At 49.2% G+C, this 19,305-nt stretch overlaps 1 protein-coding gene across 6 annotated transcripts in view; it reads left to right on the top strand.

The window, feature by feature from the left end:
* The window catches only part of SORBS3 (sorbin and SH3 domain containing 3), a 683,012-nt gene that overhangs the window by 233,039 nt on the left and 430,668 nt on the right, over positions 1-19,305 (top strand). The gene's annotated exons all lie outside the window — the stretch shown is intronic.

The following is a 19,305-nucleotide window of genomic DNA, read 5'->3' as shown; positions in this document are numbered from 1 at the left end:
GCAATCACGGGAAAGTCATTTGCAGACAGGAAAGCAAAGACATGCAAACGTTAAAATGTAGGAGATTGATAAATCACACACAGTTATGTCATTTACATATTGTGCACACTACTCACACAGAATCATAAATGTGGCAGGGGCTAATGCAAACATGTGCATATGCAAGATGGAGCAGTTCGAAGGTGCCCAGGTCTCGGGCTTCTTTCGATTGGAATCGCATGACCAGCGTAGTGAGTGCAAACCAACATTATGAGTAACTTACGCCTGCAGTGACTAAAACATGTGATAGGTGATGCTTGTGAATCGTGCCTGGACTGCCAAAGAGCGCACGTTTTCACCACAGTGTAAGCCCCCCACCACCACTCTCCCTACCCTCGGGCTGTGCTTTTTTCTTGTCTCGCGTGGGCATTCTGTGAGGGGCTCTTAACCAACACACACCTTCAATCACCACTGTATGTGAATATAAATCATAAAGCACATGATTGACTGTAAGGCTTCTTGGCACTAACCACAAAGAGTATGTGATGGAGAAAGTCGCCCCTTCAATTTCACTGGGGAAAAAGCCAAGTCACGGTTTGAGCTGTTTCCGGGATTTCGTTTCGTCTGGATCATCTGATGCGCATGGAGAGGGGTGGAGATCCCACGCCAGTTCTCAAGGAATCTTCCAGTGAATGGCATTGGTGGATTTCAGCGTCTGAAGGGAATTAAGATGAATGGCCTTCTTTTAGGGGAAGATGGTCGCGGTCCTAGAATGTTTGCATCCCAAACCCTACAGCTCTTTGACCTTTCTGTGTAACTTGCCCGGCGGCATCCTATTGCTAAACTCCAAACAGCGCTGCTTGGTGCTTAATTCCACTACCACAGCATCTTAACATGACACACTCTTCTGCTCTTGGCCTACTATTAGGGACAAACTGCAGAAGTCTGCTTGTGTTCCTTGTGTTTGGTGGTCCTAGCACTGCCCACGCTATTCGGTATGCTGATGACACCCAACTCTGTATTGGGGTGCCTTCCTAGGCATCTAGCCTCCTCTTAAGAACTGTCTCACTGGACCAGCTGTCTTTACGTTCATTAAAATGCACCCCCACTGAACGAGAGCTTCTTGCTGTCTCCTCCTCTTCTTCACTGAACCTCGGTGAGCACCTCCGGATCAGACCCGTGGTTGAGGAATCATTTAAACTGGAGAGCAGCCACGGGTTTGTAAGTCTGCTACTGTTCATTTCAGCTTCTGCATGTAAAGCAACTGATATCATAACTTAGTTGACAGTCAGAGAGCAACCAACACATCACCTATGCTATAAACATTGAACACTATGGGGGTCATTACGAGATTCGTGGTAGGGGGTTAACGGGCTTGGTAGAGCTGCCGACCCTGTAAACCCCCTACCGCCTCATTACGAGTTCTCCTCGCAGGACCCGCTAAGGACGCCTGATTTTACCAGGCATCCTAAGCGGGTCCCGCGAGCAGACCAGCAAGCTAACAACGGGCCCGTCATTAACGGGCCCGTTGTTAGCATGCTCCCCATTCCCATTGAGCCCTATAGGCGCTCGAATGGTTAAATACCGGGCCCTCCAAGGTCAGAATGGCCCGGTATTTCCCCATTCCAGGAACCCGGACCCGGTACCAGGAATGGGGATGGGTCGTAATGACCCCCTATGTGTTATTTCACAAAAAGAGTGATATACTCTTTAAGGGAAAAAATGTTTAAAGTGTTTTAAAGTACATCAAATTCATAATGAAAATATGCACTGAACATTACTCCATAAAACTCATATACATCATGAAAAAAAACTCACCTTACATGCGGACAAAAGACAAAAGTAATTAAGGAGTCTGCACTCACCATGAGTCTAAATCTTCCGATCTCTCAGTGCCTCCGTGGATAGCCCAGATTCTGGTGATCACCTAGTGGGGTGCACCGCTGCCCCCTTGGCTGTGACTGCTCCCTGCAAGCAGCAGGGAGTTCCATAGACCCCAACTCAGTCAATCCCATTTCTTGAAAAGTCATGAACATGGGACAGAGCTTTAAATGGAGGCATAAAGGGGTTACGACTCACTTCTACGCCTCCATTTAAGGCACTGCCCCATCATAAATACCCCCCAGCCAGCCTTATTTTCAAAACATTATAAATTGCAGGCAGGGGACCGCCAGCGTTAGCACTTTCGTTCGCTGGGGTTCCCTGCCGGCCATTTTAAATGTCCACGAGGAGGAGCAGACAAGGAGAAATCAAAAGTGAGGGGCACTCGCTTTCACTCTTTCTTTCTTCCACTCCGTCTTGTAAACGCTGCCAGCAAATATGCTTTGCAGGCAGCGTTTACAATAGATCCTTATGCACGGCCGGCTGAAGAAAAGTCAGGGCTGGGGAAGCCCCATTTCAACTTGACTTTTGGGTCTCCCATTGCCTTACAGCTAGGAAAACAGTCTGAGGCACCCCTATGGTGGTTTTATTACAACGAAGTCAAAAGAATGCAGCAATGTGGCTAATGGCTTCCATCACCGGGTTCTTCCCCCTATGATTGTAAAGTGCTCCGTTTCTTCTCGCAGTTGGCTCTGTGCTTAATAAATTCCCTAATACTAATAATAATTGCTTCAGATAATTGTGGGACAGGCAGCCAGCAAGGAACCAAAGCACTAAATGTCCAGCTAAAGCTATTAATCACTCTTTGACAGAGGTTTCTCGCGGCAAGGGGGAGGGGAAGGCCTCACAGTGCCTACCAAGGCAGGCTGTAACGTGCGTTCTGGGCAGCTTTCCTTTCCCGAAATAAAGGAATATGTTTCTGTGTCAATGGACTGCCAACAGGGGACACCTGCTTGGGGGCCTGATAGAGCCCTGGGCCCATTTCAACTGAAAAGGTTGAATGGCCCTGTGCCATGCCTATTTCTATGGGATCCGCCTGGTCTTGACCAGGTGCAAAACCGAGGCGGATTACACAGGAATCCATTCGTTTTTACGCCTGCATGAAAATCTGGTGCAAGCGCACAACACAATGCACCCACAAGTCTGAGGGGATGAGCATGGCAGAGATCGCAACTCTGCCCCTTGCCCTGCCACTGTGTCATCAGTGCTGCAAATGTGGGAGCATGTCAAATGGAGGTGAAAACGGGTCACGCCTCGCTTTTAGGCCTCACTTAACACACCAGGCCCGATTTACATGAGCATTTTACAAAGGCGCAATCTCGTCGTAAATCAGTCCCACTACTCATTTAAAATGAGGTAGTTAGTGTCTTACATTGAGTGTATTTTCTTTACCTTAGTTTGGCATGTTTTCGTTTTATTGCTTTTTTTCTGCGCTCTCCCATTTCATTTTGTGTTTGACTTTATTGAATACCGATCTTGATTGGGTTTCCAGAAAAAGTCAGACCTGTCACTATGTATAGCTCGGGTGGACTGGACTAAAGTGAGAACTGTCACTATGTATAGCTCGGGTGGACTGGACTAAAGTGAGAACTGTCACTATGTATAGCTCGGGTGGACTGGACTAAAGTGAGAACTGTCCCTATGTATAGCTCGGGTGGACTGGACTAAAGTGAGAACTGTCACTATGTATAGCTCGGGTGAGAACTGTCACTATGTATAGCTCGGGTGAGAACTGTCACTATGTATAGCTCGGGTGGACTGGACTAAAGTGAGAACTGTCACTATGTATAGCTCGGGTGGACTGGACTAAAGTGAGAACTGTCACTATGTATAGCTCGGGTGAGAACTGTCACTATGTATAGCTCGGGTGGACTGGACTAAAGTGAGAACTGTCACTATGTATAGCTCGGGTGGACTGGACTAAAGTGAGAACTGTCACTATGTATAGCTCGGGTGGACTGGACTAAAGTGAGAACTGTCACTATGTATAGCTCTGGTGGACTGGACTAAAGTGAGAACTGTCACTATGTATAGCTCGGGTGGACTGGACTAAAGTGAGAACTGTCACTATGTATAGCTCGGGTGGACTGGACTAAAGTGAGAACTGTCACTATGTATAGCTCGGGTGAGAACTGTCACTATGTATAGCTCGGGTGAGAACTGTCACTATGTATAGCTCGGGTGGACTGGACTAAAGTCAGAACTGTCACTATGTATAGCTCGGGTGGACTGGACTAAAGTGAGAACTGTCACTATGTATAGCTCTGGTGGACTGGACTAAAGTGAGAACTGTCACTATGTATAGCTCGGGTGGACTGGACTAAAGTGAGAACTGTCACTATGTATAGCTCGGGTGAGAACTGTCACTATGTACAGCTCGGGTGGACTGGACTAAAGTGAGATAGGGACAATTCCTGCAGGCCAGGGCCTGCGTTAGAAGGCACTTGACAGGCCTGTGCATCGTGATCTGTATGGCACGTAGGGTTGGGTTGGAGTCAGTCACATTTCTGCCTGATACCTGACGGATTGTACATCAATCGGCAAGTCTGTTGGAGAAGTGTGCAGTCAAGCAATTTGTGCGAGGCGAGGAGCGGAGTGGAGTGCTTTCCTCAGCGCTCTATTGGTTTTGGCTGGAGCTGATCTACTGCGTGGATATGGTGCCGCTTGACTGCTGTGGACTTCCCTAAATACAGGACGCAGCACGTGCGTCGGGAGGTGTGTTGGAGAAGTGTGCAGTCAAGCAGTTTGTGAGAGGAGAGGAGCAGAGTGGAGTGCTTTCCTCAGCGCTCTATTGGTTTTGGCTGGAGCTGATCTACTGTGTGGATATGGTGCCGCTTGACTGCTGTGGACTTGCCCATATACAGTGAGCCTCGGCAAGTGTGTTGGAGAAATGTGCAGTGAGGCAGTTGACTGTCGGCGGAGAAGCCTCGGCACAGTGGTTTTTGTACTCTCTGGTGTTTAGCACTGTCTCTGGGTAGCGTGAGTACATTTTAACTCTCGTGTTAGCAGTTCAAAAGTATTTCCTGCGGAGTAAAGGGGCGACGATCGCGGGAGGCCTACAGGTTGACGGTGTTGGCGGCGTATCGAAGGAGCTTGGTCAAACAAATCATCCTGTTTTGTGGGAGGGGTGCGCCTCCTTCATCAAATATGGAATCGACTCCTGCGGGAGAATTGAAACCTGGGGTCTCGTCCAGGTCATTTGCACAAGTAGTTTCGTGCAACCGGATAAATCTCCTAGGGATACTACCATTTTGGCTGCGATACGTGTAGTTTTGGAAGCAGAATGGTGCTTGTTGCCGAAGGGAAAAAGCGGGGGAGACAATGTTCATAGTGGGTAACGAGGTAGATGTGATGCAGGTCATGTCGGACATGTCACCCTCTAGGTCCCTGTATTCCCCACCGGATTATATTGCAGAATCGTCTAAGGTTCGGGATCCCTCTTTTTTCCTTGATCAGTGTTTGCACCCCCTTATCGAGCCAGACCCTTTCCCGCCCGCTAATGTTGTGGGCCCTCTTGACTCCGCGTCTATATTGCAAGCATTGAACTTCAGATTAAACTCTTTGGTGAAATCCTATGAAAATTTGAGAAATGATCTAGGATTCCAGACCGACAGGATGCTGGACGTGATGAACACGTTGGGGGTCATTACGACCCAGGCGTTAAGGGGTTAACGGCGCCGTAAAAGGTTGCGGCGCCGTTAACCCCTTGACGCCTTACTACGAGGTCCCTTTGCAGCTCCCGACCTTAACGGCTGGTCGGGACCAGCCGTTAAGGTAGGGACCCGCAAAGGGACCTTGAAGGTAATTACGGTACCGCAATTTGTGGTACCGTAATTACTGCCTTCCCCTTTCCCATTGAGCCCTATGGGGCAAAAATGGGAATGGGGAAGGGCCAATGGTAAATGGGGAATTACCGCCCGCCAACCTTGGAATGGGGTGGTAAATCCCCATTTCACCATGGCGGAATCGGTAAGTTACCGGCGTTAACCATGGCGCTAATAGCGCCATTGGTTAACGCCAGGGTTGTAATGAGGGCCATTGACTTTCATTAATGGTTATATTTGTGCGAATAATAACAATAAATAAGAGTGGGGTTGGGATTTTATTACCTGGTTAGGGTGGGAATGAGGGTCATGAGGTACCAGTTGTAAGAAATTTGAAGGACCTCTGCACCCCTACAAATGATTTAGGCACCTCCCACAGACCCTTATTGGTCAGTTGTCTCGAAAATGACAGGGTGGTGGATGGCGGTTTGATGGGGAGAGAGTTAGATGACGGGAGGGAGATACATATTTCAAATCATTAGGGTGAGAATGATGTAATTTCTTTCTTAGTGACACCCTCGAAAGCCACAAACGTAATCAGTGGAGGGTCACCTGAGGTGGCTACCACAATAGAGAATGATAGGACGGGAGTATTGATATTGATATTTTATTTGTATCGCGCTCGTACACAAGTGTTTCAGAGCGACAATTATTGTCAAAGTTCGATCGCCCAGTAGAAATCTAAGAAAGTTAAAAACGCCTCTAAACTCAGAAACATAGGTTAGAGGAAATGGTTACGTAGATTGAAAGCCAATTCAGCTGCAATGCATGAAGGGGGGTGTTTTAGTGGAGGGGGTTATGTGTAGCACCGGGACCTCTGCAATGGTTAACATGGGATCAGAAGTACCTGAGAGGGAGATTTGTAGAAGACAGAAAAATGGTGGGGTGAAGAAATCGACTCCGGTAGTCGGGGGTGGAGGGAGAGCAGTTCCACACTCTGTGAAGCCCTAGACATCCATCCAAGATTCTCACGATTCCAGCGATATGAGTCTGGATGTGAGTAGGTTATCAACATATTCGAAGGGGGATCTTTTTATGTTTGTGCCTACAGACAGGATTTCTTTTGGGTTTGAAGAATCATACTGGTACGGGGTGCCAGAGTGGGATGCGGGTTTGGAATGATGCCCAAGCGGGGCTCCAATCTAAGAGGCAGATTACAGAGTGGAGCTCAATGTCTCCTCTGCACTTTGAGCATATCTTTAAGGATAACACAGCAGCTCCTTTGAGCAGGCTTTTGCTTTTGGCACTGCTGTATGAAATTCCAAAACTGAGATCGGTAACTTCGAGTGACATTTGTCTGGTGGAGTTTGTAAGAGATGATTGTGTGGATTTAGTCTGTTTACATTTTAATTCCCACCTGGTGAGAAATGCTCTTTTGGAGGAAGCTCTCATGTTTATGCAATTGGGGTATGATGTGTTTGAAACCTTAGGTCCCACAGAGAGGATAGGGAACCTTTGTCCCTCCTGATTACAGGAGGGGAACCGAACCCTTAGGAACCGCTTAGAGTTTACATTTCTACAGCTCACTGCTGTTCGTATTGCTCATCACCCGAGTGGGGGTTCAAATGGTCATTCTTAGAAGGAAGATTGGTCGCATTTGACCAGCTGTTTGCACAGACAGAAGGTTAAGCAAATGTCTAAACATTGAGTGCGTTCTTATCTGAAGGTGGTCTCATGGACCAGTAGAGGTTTTTCCCATTTGCGCTCATTAGACAAAATCCCCCTCCTTGACTGTTTGGTGGTGTGCTTGCAGGAAATGTGGTTAGCGGAATCTTTAGTGTTGGATGGGTTCCATGTAGCTCTTATTAAAGCTCAATGGGGTCTTTTATATGCGGTACGCAACGCCTCAGGGGTCACGATGACGGTGTGTGATTCTAATAGTACTGCAGGGCTGCTCATGAAATTATCTTGGTAGAATTGTACCTTGAACTTGATTGAAATTTGTTACATTTACAATGTTTACTTTCACCCCGGGACTATGGACATCGTGGCATTGCTTTCTTCTTTGTTGGATTGGTTTCTGATATGGTCGATCGGTGTTGTTGCTGTGTCCATCGTCCTGGGTGACTTCAATAGTGAATGTTTGGATCAAGCATGGTACTTGAAAAATAAACATGTTAAGACCACAGCTCGGCTATGAAGGACCACAGCCACTGCATTACTAAGGAGTTGGACAGTTGGGATCTCCAACTTCTGAACTACTCCATTCAGGTTGACGTACCTCCTAAGTCCAGAGTAAAGGTTCTAGGTCCACTCCGGACTACATTTGTATTTCAAGTGAGGCTTTTAAAAGGTGTACGTCTTGGTCAATTACTTCAAGTGATAATAGTAATCACTGTATTTCATGTTTGGATTTGACTGTGTTACAGGACACTACCTGATCTATGAGGAGGGAAGCTATAGTGGAAGTAAAGTCTGGAGACCCTTTCTGGGAACAGGACTTAACAGGAGGCTTGAGTGTGAATTGTTTTATGGAATGTGTGCAGGGTGTATTTAAAGGTATTAATATAGAGAGAGAGAGAGACTTGGATTGTTTTGGGAATACATCAGCAAGAAATCATCTGTTTGATGCAGAGGTCCAGGAGAAAAAGAATCATTTTAGCTGTGACATTAGGGGGATAAATATAAAGTGTGCAGGTGGTGGTCGTGAGGTAAGGCACCTAAAACAAGTGTTTTTTTTTTATTTTTCAAATAGATATTTTATTTATTATCAATCAAGAAAATACCAATTAACAGTAGACATCAGCATCGGCACAAGTTTAAATGGCACAATTCATTGTAATGTTAAGATAATCATAAGATTGTCACATATTTCATTTGTAGTATTGTCTGACCTTGGAACTGGGGGTAGCAGAGAAAAGCTCTGTGTCGGGGAGGAAACGCCGACTTGTGGTTCATTCCAACCAACGGGCGGTAGGGTTTTTTTGCGTGAGGGCTGGATAGCGTTCTGCATAGTCCATGAATGGGGCCCAAGTGTTTCAGAAGGGATTGAGATTGCCCATACGAAGTGCAGTGATCCTTTCTGCTATGGCGATGTCCCAACACTTGGCCCACCATAACGGCATAGAGGGACCCTCAGGGTGCTTCCAAAGGCGGGCGAGGGCTACCTTGGCTGCTTTTAACAAGTGTGTGCACAGGCAGGCTGCGTTCCGTGACAACGGTAAATCCCCATCTCCCGTGTCCCCCAGCAGAATGATTCCGGGGTCCCATGGGATACTGAGACCAGTGATTGCCTGTACATGGTTCAGCACCCCTTTGCAGTAGTGTGCTGCTTAGGGCAGTCCAATAGGAGATGGAATAGCGACCCCTCTTGCGGGAAGCCTCTCCAGCAGTTCGGTGATGGGCTTGCGCCTGCTTTGTACAGCTGGGCTGGTGTGATGTAATGCCTGAAGCACACCTTGTATCCCCCTTCCCTGTTGGTAACACAGTGGGTGCTTTTGTGAAGTCTTGACCATATTTTATTCCATGTCTCCAGCTCCAGGGGACGCCCCATGCCCCTCTCCCAGTGCAACATGTATCTTTCTTTCGTCTCTGGGCTAGTCTTTTCCAAGAGTTTGTAGAGGGCGGATATCTTACCCCACGGGGGGGAGGATGTCAGTGTGAGTTCTAGAGGCGTTATGACCCTGGAGCCGCGTTCTTTAATGCTGTACTGAGAAATCCAGTGGCGAATCTGCGAATAGCGGAACCTTTCCTCCTGGGGGATGTTGAACCTCGCTTTGCAGTCCTTGAATGAGAGAGGTTGACCCTCCTCCAGGAAGTCCGAAATTCTATGAAGGCCGCCCTCCTTCCACCGGTGAAGCTGCGGTTGCAAAGGCCAGGGGAGAAACCCGGGTTGTCCCAGATTGGGGTCAGCGGGCCCAGTGAGCTTTTGGTTCCCCATTTCCCGGCTGCAGCTCCCCAGCTTTCTACTGTGTTGCGTGTTGCTGATAGCGGGTTCAGGGTAGGGGAGGATCTCCAGGATTGGATATGTGGCAAGTCGGGCAGGGGTGACTTGCACCATGCTTCTTCCAGTTGCAGCCAACGTGGGCGATTTGTGATACGTGTCCAGGCGAAGGCGTGTGCGAGCTGGGCTGCTCGCCAGTATCTGGGGATGTCCGGGACACCCAGTCCTCCCAGCTGCCGACTTCAAGTCATAGTTTTCTTTGCAATACGAGGCCTTTTTCCGCCCCAAATGAATTTCATGACTTCCCGCTGTAGGGAGATGAGATCCTTTTCCGTGACATGGGTTGGGAGTGCGTGGCAATGGTACAGCACTCTGGGGAGTAAGTTAATTTTCACTGCCGCCGCACGACCCAGCCAGGAAATCTCCTGTTTGTTCCACCGTTTCAGATCTGTTCGGAGTGCTTTAAATAGCTCCAGGAAATTGTGTTTGTAGATCAGTGCGCTAGTTTTGGGAATTTGGACACCCAGGTATTCCAGTGTGGCCTTTGCCCATGGGATCGGAAGTTCGGGGCACAGAATGTCTCTCTGTCGCTTTGGTAAGTTGATCGGCAAGGCTGAAGACTTATCGTAGTTCACTCTGAACCCAGAGATTTCCCCCAGTGATGTATCCTGGTCAGTGATGGTTAAAAGGACATCATCCGCATAGAGTGCCACTTTGTGCTCTATCCCGCCCACAGTGACCCCCTTGATGTTTGGGTTAAGGCGAATCGTCTCGGCGAACGGTTCCATAGACGGGGCGAACACCAAGGGTGACAGCGGGCACCCCTGGCGGGTCCCTCTGGATAAGGGGATAGGTGTTGATTTCCTACTGTTGACTCAGAGTTGTGTTGACGGGGACGCATAGTTTGCCATTATCCAGGATATGAAATTATGGCCCAGCCCCATGCTAGTCAGGATGCTCCGGATGTAGTCCCAGTTTACGAGATCAACCGCTTTATGTGCGTTGAAGGATATTATTAGCAGCGGGGTCTTCATCCTATTCGCAGATTCGATAATATTTAGTGTACGCCTAATATTATCGTGTGTCTCTCTACCCGGGATAAAGCCTGTTTGATCATTGTGTATTAACTCGGGGAGAAATATGCCCAGCCTGGCTGCTAATACCTTGGAGTAGATTGTCCCCTCCATATTCATCAATGCTATAGGCCTATAGGAGGCCGCCTGTTGGGGTCCTTCCCCGTTTTCTGGAGTAGAATGGTAGTTGATTCAGCCATGGAGTTTGTTATCTTTTTGGTGGATAGGAAGGAGTTGAACAGTAGTGTTAGTTGCGGAATTAAGATGTGTGCGAATGTTTTGTAGAACTTAGATGTCAGCCCATCCGGGCCTGGGGCAGTGTTCTTTAAAGATTTTATGGCCTCAAGGATTTCCTCTGCGGAGATCGGGAATTCTAGGGAGTCGAGGGGGCTGTGACAGCCAGGGCGCGAAATTACGCTAAATAGTGTTGCTGCCGATCTCTATCCTCTGGAGATGAGGGCGGCCCCTGCATGAGAGAGTTATGGTGGTCTACCACGGTTTCTATCATGTCGGGAGTGGTGAATTTGCTTTTCCCATCCGGCCCTTTGAGGCATATGATATTGTTTCTACTGTGTGGCTTTTGTAATTTGTATGCTAGTAACTGGTTTGCCTTATTATTATTATGATAGTAGAATTATTTTGTGTACGCCAAGGCTGCGGTGCGGTCGGCCCAATGCATCTCTAGCGCCCTTCTGGCTTTTTTTTAGCTCCCTGTCTGCCTTTCTGGAGAATTGGGTATTTAATTATTTTTCTGGGGTCGAGACTTTGCTCAGCAGCTGCGCTGATAAATACCCCTCTTATTACAGGCTTCATGGCCTCCCATAGTAGTCCTATTGTGACTTCGGGGTTCTGATTTTCCTTGAACTAATTGATAAGGGCGTCTTCGGCTTCTCTCCTAATCACTTGATCTAGTAGAAGGCTATCATTGAGCTTCCAGAATCTAGGAGGTGGGTCGGGGCCCCCCAGGATCGAAAGGTCCGCCGATACTGGTGCATGGTCGGATACCATGCGTGTATGTATTTAAATGTTGCTAAAGCAGGGGAATAGAGTGCTAGTGGCTAGTAAAAGATCAATTCAGGAGTACCCTCCATGTGAGTTTGAGTAGTGTGTATAGTAGCGGGTTTCTAGGTTTGCTACCCTCCATATGCCTACTGTGCCCGATTCTCTTAGCAACCTAGCTAGGGCTAGTCCACGAGAAATATCTAGGTTGGATGGAGGCAGTGATTTATCCCTTATGGGATCGGTGACAGTGCTAAAGTCCCCCCCGATTAGGATGTATCCTGTGGTGAAGGTTAGCAGTGGCGGGAGTGACTCAAGTATGAATTTGTCCTGATTTGCGTTAGGGCGGAATATCCCCACGATTGTAATTGGTTCCTCGGCAATGTGTCCACGTATGAGGAGATATCTGCCCGTGGGGTCCTTTTTGACCGTAGGGCCGGATAAAGGGAACTTGTCGCTTAATAGGATTGCCACTCCCCTTTTTTTCTCGCCGCTAGGGCGAAGAAGCCCTGTTTGAAGCGCTTGAATTTGATTTGATGCTCGTCGACTGGCAAGAGATGGGTCTCCTGGAGGATTACTACGTCTCCTTTTAGCACTGCCAGTCTATTCTCCACCGATTTGCGTTTCCTTGGCGAGTTAAGACCCTGGACGTTCCAGGTCAGAATGCGGACATCTCTAACATTGTCCAGGCCTGTTGATTATGAGGGGCGATTGGTTCTGTGTAGATAGTGCTGTGCAGCAGTATGGGAGCCTTTCAGGCGTTCCCATCTGTGTGCAGTAATGTGCTGCGACTACCGACGTCTGCGCGTGAAACTGTAACCGTTAACCGGGGTCCCTTGGGATATAAACTATTCCCAGGCCCCTTAACTCCCTCCTCCCCCGCTCCCCAAAAACTGTTGGAATGAGACCATAAAGCTCATCCGTGGGGTTGCTAGCCAGCCCCGTCGTCGGTATTTGCGCCCCGGGGAGGTGGATAAAATCTGCAGGACCATGGCATCATGGGCTCAGGGATGGTGTAGATGAGGTTGGTGTGAGATTGTGTACAGTTACGTGCATGTGTTGCATCCCCTTGGGTGCCAGACCCCTCACCCCCCACCAGGAAGAGCGTATTGCTGGGACCCACTGATTAGTTCGGCTCTTGCTGCTTCTGGGAGCACCGAGGCCTGCAGTGCCTGCCGGCGCGTGACCAGCGGCTGGATGTTGGCAAGCTGGGTAGTGATTGAGAACGTGTAGCAGGTTCAGAGTCCTCGTCGGCAGATCCCTTTCCCAGAAACTGTTCCGCCTCCTTAGGGTTGCGGATTTGATTGCGAGTTCCTTCCCATTCGAAGCAGAGGGCTGTCAGATGGCCCCAGTGATATTGCATTTTCCATTCTTGCAGCCATTCTGCTAGGTTGCGGAGGGCTCTCCGATTCTGGAGGGTTATGCTTGCGAGGTCTTGATACAGCGCAATGTTGGCACCTCTGAAGGTGATCTGCTTTGAGGACCTGGCCTCCCTCATTATCTCCTCCTTGACCCTGAAGAAGTGGATTCGGGCGAGAACGTCCGGCGGAGAGGAGGATGCTTGTCTTGGCCCGGTGCGGTGGACTCTGTCGATTTCTAGAGGGGCACTGTCCGGTAATGTTATTATGAATCTGAACAGGTCTTTGGTGAAGCCTTCGAGCTCTGCGTTAGTGATTGTGGTAGGGATTCTGTGAATGCGGATGTTGTTGCGCCAGGATCGGTTTTCTATATCCTCGTGTTTGATTTCAAGTGCGTCACATCTAGCTTCCAGGGCCGCTATTCTGTTTAGGCCGCACTCCAGTTCAAACATGTTATCGCACAGGCCGTTCTCCACTTCCTCGGTGGGCTTTTCCACTCCCTCCACTCTTCTGTCCAGGGAGGCAATCTTTTTAGTGACTTCTTCTGTGCCCTTTTGGATCTCTTTGGTGAGAGCTAGTAGAAGATCTTTTAGGTCTGTTTTAGTAGCGAAATGATCAGCCTGCACCTGTTCTGCTATATGGGTGCCTCCAGCCACAGCGCCTGCAGCAGGGTTGGGTTTTCCTGCTTTATTCTGGCATGTGTTGGTCATCATCCGCCTGTTTTGCCGCTTTGCCAGTTTTTGACATAGCTCTGCTATGAAAATGCTACGTCTTCTCCGTCTGTTTACAGCTCCTGGGCGCTTCCATGGGGCAGAGGGTAGAGCTTTGCCTGTTGTGCCCTGCAACGGAGGAAGGTAACGTGCACCTCTGTGCTGCTATACCTTTTGGTCTGGCGTGATAGCTGCTACCTGCACCGGGCCTGTGCGAATTGCACTTTTGGGTGACTCACTCAATGTCCTGTTGTGCTCAAGTGCGGTGTTGAGACGCACTTGGGCTGCAGTTCCCGTTAGCCGGGTTGGTGCGTCCCCGGCTGGCTCACCCGGGGGATCCCTCGGGGTGCTGCCCGTGGTGGCAGAGAGATTTCTGACCTCTCTCCCTGCGGTTCTCAGTTGCTGTTGCAGAGCAATGTCGGAGGCAAGCTCTGGGTGGTGGCCGGTACAATTGAAATCGGTACGTTACCTTACTTGCGGGTGGAACTGCTTATACGCCCGTGGGTGTGCTTGTCCGAGCTGGCGCCCGCGGGAGAGCAGTCCAAGATAGAATAAAGTGCGCAGTTACTGTTGGCTGAAGGCCCGGGGCAAGCAGCAGCTGTCTGGCATTTTCGTGAGTGTGGGCTGCTCCATGCGCTGGCGCTCCCTCTGCTGTAGACTAACCTTTATATGGGCGCTTGCAGGATCACTGGGTTCCGGGAGCCAGTCAGGGAAGTGTCGAGTGGAACTTCAGCCTGAGTGTCCAAAGATCTGCTGCCACCTCCAGGGTCGTGGGAGGGGGATGCCGCGGATGTTGTGGGCCCTCTTGGTGGGACTCAGGCACAGACTGCGTGTTTTGCTTCTCCTGGTGCAATATGCGGCGCGCGGTCGGGCGCTGCCACAGGATCTGGCTGGATGATGAGAAGGGGGGGCGGCGGAGCAGAGCCCCGGCCCCCCGGAATGCCGCTCTGAGGCGCCCAAACCCACAGGGAGGCCGCTGCTCCGCAGGCTCCCCCACCTGGCAGCGGCGGACGCTGCTGAAGGGCCTCCGCTCGCCGGTCTTCCGGAGCCACGGTCACAGAGGTTCTTGATTCTGGCAGCCAGCTGGGCACGTCCCCAGGGCTGCGCGCAGGGCTCACGATGTGGTGTCACTCAGTGGGGCAATTCCGAGCCCCTGCAGCGGCCCGTGGCTGGTTGGTGCTGTCGGTGGTGTACTGAGGACGTGGGCCCCTATGCATTGCGGCCACTCCCCCTCTGCAGTTGCAGTGGGTACGGGTCCCCGCCCGCCATCATGGCCTTCCTCACGCTGGGAAGCCCGGAGCCCGCATGGCACCGGGGACGTTTCGTGTCGCCTCCGACCCGGCTCACCAGAGGCAGTGAATATTCATACTTCTGCCGTGATGAGTGTAGGCTTCGAGGTGGCTTTGATCCGCAGTGTTTTGCTCCGACGACAGGGCTGACCAGGAGCGCTCATGGAGCCATGCCGCACGGTCGGCTCCCGGCCACGCGCCTAAAAAGAAGTGTTTAAACTTTGGCTCAGGGGTCATAAGGGACTTATGCTTAGTAAGGATTCGGAAGTGATGATTTATTCTGAGTAGAATAAAGATGTGCAATCTTTCTGGGCCTTGTTAAAAGCACCAGGTGCACAGGCTTCGCTTCAAGCCAAGCTGATCCGGGAAAACGTATGAATTGATTACTTCAAAGTTGTGCGGAGGCCAGGAGTCCAATAAGATTATTCTGGAGTGCAACTTTAAAGTTCCCTGGCGCTTGGACCTCCATTATGAGACAATTTTGGAGATGATAAAAAATTGTAAAGCTTTGCAAGCCCTGCGGCTGGATGGGTTGTTCATCGCCACCTTCAAAACGAAGCCAGAATTATGGATGGCAGTACTATTGGGTCTTTTAAAGAATATTTTAGTGACTAAATCATTGCCGGAATCTGGGCGGCAGGCTCTGATCATTGTGATTTTTTAAAAGGATAATAGATTGGACCCTAAGAATTATAGACCCAACTGATTGTTGGATTCATCAAGCAAGCTTTTTGCCCCTTTACTGCTAATAGAGTTACAAGCATGGGCAACAAAAGTTGATACCCGTGACTGCTTCCAAGCGGCTTTCAAGAGACATCTGGGGACTTCCCAGAATTGTTTTATTTTACAACTTTAACCTGCTCAAGTAAAACAGACTGATAGACAGCGCTTGGCATTTTTGGATCTGTTGCAGGCATTCTATTGCATCAACAGATCCAAGCTTTGGGAGAAGTTAGCTTCTAAAGATTGTCCCCCTTTTCTGCTGGACATCCTGGTTGCTCTTCACTCAATACGAAGATTAGAATTTGCCTAGACCAGCAAAGGAATTTTACTAGATGGATCCAGACACGGCTTGGACTTTTGCCAGGGCTGTGTCTTGACTTTCACATTCACAATATTGTCACGCCTTTTCCCAGTATATGCACCAACCCTCTGAGATTGGGTTCTTTATGTCTGCAATACATGGCTTATGCAGCCGATTTGGTCATTTTTGACCATACGCCTGTAGGCCTACAGTGTGCTTTAGTTGCAATTAACAAGTATTTCTCTGCATTGGACCTTGCGATCAGTGTCAAGAAAACAAAAATGTTAATTTTGAGATTGGTATGCGCCAGAGGGGTCAAGTCTTTGAAATGTGTTTTTTTTTTTTTTTAACAAAAAACGTATTGAGATTGTCAAGCAATTCAAATATTTTTTTTTATTTTTTATTTTTTTATTTTGATACAGCTGAATAAATCAACTTTTCAAAAATAAGAACAAATTCAACAATGCATCACATATCATTTACATCTCAGTGGACAAGCAAATGAAAAGGAAAGGTAAAAGAAGAACATTAATTATTTTTAAAAAATAAAAAGAAAGAAAAAACATTTACAAAATGTTAAAACATTAAAATAAGACTATACATGTCTCAATACCCAATTGTACATTTGGCTTTAAACACTTTACAAATTGTGCTCAAAAGATAATTACATCTTAATTTCCGCAGGGAGGATCACATCAAGAAATTGAACTAACGCTATATTTAGGTTTAATCTTCAGACACCCGCATCTAAATTGGAAGTTTTAAACGTTCGAATGCAAAACTGCCAGTGGGGAAATTCAGAATTTTTGTTTGGTCAGTTCTCTATTGACCCTTAATTGCGGTTTTATTCACAGAATATTCTTCTGAAATTAATATATGATGCTGAAACCTGTGTGACTGAGGTGGAATTGGATAAAAATTGAAGCCTTTATTTGGTTCTCGGTTTGCCCAATTGTGTGCCTATTGGAAATATGCATCATGAATTGCGTTTTAACTTCCTTGCATGCCTGTAGAAGCTGGAAGTTAATGCAACTGTACATTAAGCTGTTGGAGCCTCCGTCGTCTTCACTTTTTGAGAAACTGTCTGATTTAATGAAGTGCGGTGCTTGTAAGGTCCTGGGGATTGGTCCGTATTAAGGTCAGTGGAATCTCAGGAGTGTGAGTTGGCATTAGCCCCTGCAAAAGTGAAGCTGATAATGCACTATCAGCGTTTTTATCATTTTCATCTACATATTAAATCCTTTAATTAGGGGTGTACCAAACTTCGGCTTCGAGTCACTATTCTGCCGAATAGTTTCTGCATAGTGACTTGAAGCCGAAGTCCACTTTCTATGATTAACTGCCTTCTCTCTGTTTGGGAGATGACAGCCAATCATAGAGAGTATTACAGTGTTCAGGCTGCAGAAGCCAAATAAGTTGTTTGCTTATTGGCTTCTGCAGCCTGACCACAGAAGAAACAGCCTCAGCACGTGTTGAAATAGGAAGTGAGGGAAAGGAACAGTTCTTCCCTTCCCTCGCTTCCTATGCCAACGGACGGAGTGCACCAGCAGATGCCAGCAGCACCCAGAGAGACCTGCATGACCTCCAGGTAAGTGGCAAAATGTAATGTGGCCCCCCCGCCCCTTCAGCACGGTGAGGCTGCTGGGGTGCCCTGCACCTCTGCGGCCTCACCGCAATGACGTTGATGTTGGTCGGGCTACTGGTGCAAAGCCGGTGGCCCGACATGCTTGCATGCAATCAGGGGCCGCTCCTGCAGGAGCGGCCCCCAGACTCATGAGGCCACCGGGGCACTTTGCCCACCCCGGTGGCCTCGAAATTTAATGAGGCCCCCTGCCCCTTCAGCATGGTGAGGCCACGGGGGTACCCTGCACCCCCGCGGCCTCACTGCATTAACATTGATGTGGGATCAGGTAAGGGTGCACTGGAAGGGGGCAGGAGAGGGTGTACTAGAGTAAAAAGGGTGGTGGATGCCTGGAGGATGGGGTAGTCGACTGGGGGTTCACCCAGGAGGGCTAGTGAATAACTGTAGGATCAGGTAAGGGTGCACTGGAAGGGGGCAGGCAAGAGTGTACTTGGTGGTGGGTGGGCATGGGATAGTGTAATGGAGGAGTAGTGGACACCTGGGGATGGGGAGTACAAACTATGGGTGGCGAGCTAGATCTACCTGTGGTGGACAATTGTGTGTGTTTGGGGCAAAAGAGGGTGGAGGTAGGTGACTGAGGGTGCACTGAGGAGGCAAGGGAGGGTAGTAAAGACCTGTGGGGCCAGCAACAGGTAAGGGTGTACTGGAGGGGACAATGAGGGGGCTAGTCGATACCCAAGGGTGGCAGGTGATGGTGTACTAGAAGGGTGGTGTACACTGGACACTGGGAAGGGTGGCAGGTGAGAGTTTACTAGAAGGGTGGTGGACACTAGGAAGGATGACAGGTGAGAGTTTACTAGACGGGTGGTGGACACTGGGTAGGGTGGCAGGTGATATTGTACTAGAAGGGTGGTGGACAGTGGGTAGGGTGGCAGGTGAGAGCGTACTAGAAGGGTGGTGGACACTGGGTAGGGTGGCAGGTGAGTGTACTAGAAGTGTGATGGACACTGGGTAGGGTGGCAGGTGAGAGCGTACTAGAAGGGTGGTGGAGACTGGGTAGGGTGGCAGGTGAGTGTACTAGAAGGGTGGTGGACACTGGGTAGGGTGGCAGGTGAGTGTACTAGAAGGGTGGTGGACACTGGGAAGGGTGGCAGGTGAGTGTACTAGAAGGGTGGTGGACACTGGGAAGGGTGGCAGGTGAGATTGTACTAGAAGGGTGGTGGACACTGGGAAGGGTGGCAGGTGAGTGTACTAGAAGGGTGGTGGACACTGGGAAGGGTGGCAGGTGAGATTGTACTAGAAGGGTGGTGGACACTGGGTAGGGTGGCAGGTGAGAGCGTACTAGAAGGGTGGTGGAGACTGGGTAGAGTGGCAGGTGAGTGTACTAGAAGGGTGGTGGACACTGGGTAGGGTGGCAGGTGAGAGCGTACTAGAAGGGTGGTGGAGACTGGGTAGGGTGGCAGGTGAGTGTACTAGAAGGGTGGTGGACACTGGGTAGGGATGCAGGTGAGTGTACTAGAAGGGTGGTGGACACTGGGAAGGGTGGCAGGTGAGATTGTACTAGAAGGGTGGTGGACACTGGGTAGGGTGGCAGGTGAGTGTACTAGAAGGGTGGTGGACACTGGGTAGGGTGGCAGGTGAGTGTACTAGAAGGGTGGTGGACACTGGTCCATGCTAGCTTTTGGTGGTTTTGGTTCCAAACT

The sequence above is a fragment of the Ambystoma mexicanum genome, chromosome 10 (genome assembly GCF_040938575.1).
Source record: "Ambystoma mexicanum isolate Mex_15411 chromosome 10, UKY_AmexF1_1, whole genome shotgun sequence".
Classification (NCBI taxonomy): Eukaryota; Metazoa; Chordata; class Amphibia; order Caudata; family Ambystomatidae; genus Ambystoma; species Ambystoma mexicanum.
Note: the sequence above shows the minus strand (reverse complement) of the source record. Positions and strands in the feature narration are given on the sequence as shown.